The sequence below is a fragment of the Rhagoletis zephyria genome, unplaced genomic scaffold (genome assembly GCF_001687245.7).
Source record: "Rhagoletis zephyria isolate East Lansing unplaced genomic scaffold, Rhagoletis_zephyria_1.1 Rzeph_scaffold_08370, whole genome shotgun sequence".
Taxonomy (NCBI): Eukaryota; Metazoa; Arthropoda; class Insecta; order Diptera; family Tephritidae; genus Rhagoletis; species Rhagoletis zephyria.
Window position 1 is genome coordinate 24,144 of NW_016165450.1, and position 3,072 is coordinate 27,215.

The window sequence follows — 3,072 nt, forward strand, 5'->3', positions numbered from 1 at the left end:
AAAAATCCGAACTTCAGCCCCTTTTTTCTTTTTTCGGATCGATTTTCGCATTTTTTTTGCTGACTGGGTATACTTACTTGTACATATAAATATTTATATCTATTGTATTTGTATTTTGTGTTTGTCTCCACTGGCGTCGAATGAAAACAGCAACGTTAATGTTAACTGCAGAGCAGTAAAGCTTTGAGTTATTAGATTCTCATCATTATTATCAACGTCAGCATCATCGTCCCCTCTGGTAGTGGTAAAAATCGAATGTGGCAACTACTAAAGTAAGACTTAAAAGAACAGCAGGACATAGTACGTACATATGTACATAAATGCTGAAATGAAAAGCGCATTGTTGGTATTTGGTTTTCAAATGAGTGAGTATGTATTAATATAAATATATGTATGTCTATATATGTCTGTATGTTTGTTGGTCCCCTTGAGTGCAGCTTTGTATTTGGAAACAAAACGCCTGTGGCTTCTGTGTTGTCTGTGGATTGTTATCGTACTTTTTGTAGCTTTATATGTATTGACATACATTCAGCTTTATTTCTGTACTTCTCTATTTTTTTTAGTTTTTTGTGTGTGTTTCGTCCTACATTTTATTTCACGAACTTTACGTGTTCAACTTATTTTATATCTGCTTACATCACAAAAATACCAGATCCAACCGCATTGTAAATAATGTGACAGCAGTAAATCGTTTTTTCCTCAATATCCTCTGGGAATTCACTTGTTTAATGTGAGTATTTGTACAAGAGGTTTTTTTTTTAATTTTTTCCATATAAAGCGGAACTTTTTTTCACGTGTGTTTAATATAGTTCAGTGGAGAAATAAAAAGATTAAAAGTATGCACGAAAGCAGCGCCAAAAAACAAAATAAATGTTACGTTCAAACAATTGGCTAATAATTAAGAGGTATAAGGTATACAGTCTAAAGAATATACCAGATCTGCACTTAAAATAGTGATCCTATCCAATCCTAGTTAGAGTTTGGTGGGTAGTATCCCACAAAAGCTCTACTTCCCTGAGATTTTCGGAAAATATCGAGACGATTGGAAAACGTTGAATACATACATATTAGGAGAAGTTGGATTAAGTTTTCCGGTAAGACTCTGATTTTGCATAAATTTTGACTTCCAAAAATTTAACTAATTTCATAAATGTACGTACACACAAGAAGCGATACCAAGCCGATCGAAGCCGTTTCCAGCTATCAAATTAACGTATCTATAAGTAACTGCTCATACAGCAATCTTTTTCAGAAGCTTTTTCGAGCTGAAAATAAAGTATTTTTTTATTTTACATTTTCTCAAAATAATTAAATGAGAATGTATTTTTTCGAGAAAGCAAACGATTCAAAGTGAACAACTATTTCTGCTGCGATTCCATGCAAAAAGCCATTCAGAGCTTACGGAAGCTTTCAAATAATTAAAGCTTAATAGAAGTGTTTACACAGCAAGCTTTTCAGAAGCGTTTTGGAGCTAAAAGAATAAAATAAATAATTAAATAAAAATATATAGTTCAATAAATCTATTGAAGTCAATCCAGCTATGAGGTTGTTCGGCGCGGCTTAGCCTTCACTTTTTGCACAAAAATTATCTTTATCAATGGAGGTCGAAGCGCGATGGTCAAAAAGTTTAACCCATATCATCCCAAGCATGTTTAAACTCCTCGGATTCGCGTAAGACTCATAGAAGTTCACGTTAGTACCCTCCTGAACAACAGCATATATTGAAAACAAAACAATTGTATTCAGTTTTTCATTTTTAGTACCGTTCCAAAAATGGAACAATAGGAAGATATGCCTCGGTAATAACTATATTGTGTATGTAGTTTCAGATGATATAAAATAAATGGTTCTTGTGTTTTTTGTTTATTGCTTTAATAAAAAAGTACTTATAGTAACACATACATATCTTATAATTTATATAAAAAAGTTACATATGTATAAGATAAGATACAAATTCTTTACTTTGTATGAAAAACTGGAGAACATTTTTGGTGTAAAGCAACGTTGCATTGCTTTGATTGTTATTTTTTATTATGTGATGTGCCTTGTCTTATACTAGTCGGAACTCGTTTGATGACCGCCAGAGAAGATCTTGGCAACAAATTTTTCGTAGTCGAGGGTGAGGTTACTGGTATAGTTTTTGTCGAAACATACGATGTTACAATATATCTTCAGTTCAAAAACTTCTGTATCAAAAAAAAGTTCGAAAAACTGTAAAGGATTGTCAAGATCCCCTAGAAAATTAGGTGGCTCTGAGACCTTTTCTAGTTTCTCAGGAATATCTGTGTGCGTCCACTTTCTTTTAGTTAGGCATCTTTTTTTTTAATGGAGGAGCTAACGTTGCGGATGTAGTGGGTGTTTCATTAATTTCATCTACGACTGAGTCATCCAGAAGGTCTTCAACTGTGCCCTATTCATTATGAGATGATACTGTCGCTCAAAATTCAGCTTCCGCTAATAGCTGGCATCTTGACAAATTGTTTATATTAGCAGATTCCTCATCGCCGCTATCTTCGTCGCTCTTATCGTTATTTTCCGGTGGCGTTATGTATATATCTGCGGACAATACATCATCATCTTCTTCTAGTTGTGAAATAATTTCATTTAAGGACAATCTGAAACAAAGCCAAATAAATAACTGAACAAAACTAAGTCCACTTCTGCATACATCTTACATTGGTATATTATCCTACTGTTCCAATAGTGGAACGGTATATATAGAAGAACAAAAAAATACACTAGCAAGTTAAATTTTTGTTTTGTTGTGCAATGATATTGTAAATAAACTTTCGACTTATAAAAATTAAGAATAATAATGTGGAATATCACAGCTATAAATAAAAATTACTTACATTTTGCGACGAAAGATTTTCTTGCCCAAAATTTCTGCAAAGAGCACGAATTGAAACACAAACTAACTGCTACACCAAGATTTTAATACTAGAGTTTAAATGCCGACTCCTTCAGTGTTGTCACTACACAAAAAGAATTACGATGACATTCGCATAAAAACAAAATAAAATCGTAATAGCAACCTATCCAAAAATGGAACACTAGGATGATATGGGTTAA

The 3,072-nt window shown here is 32.9% G+C and overlaps 1 long non-coding RNA gene across 1 annotated transcript; it reads right to left on the reverse strand.

Moving 5' to 3' along the window:
* Positions 1-2,367: 2,367 nt before the first annotated feature.
* LOC108375003 (uncharacterized) lies at positions 2,368-3,058 on the reverse strand. Its single transcript, XR_001849114.1, has 2 exons — positions 2,853-3,058; positions 2,368-2,615 (listed from the first exon to the last, which is right to left on the reverse strand). It is a non-coding gene; the product is annotated as an uncharacterized LOC108375003 (long non-coding RNA).
* Between the last annotated feature and the right edge of the window lie 14 nt (positions 3,059-3,072).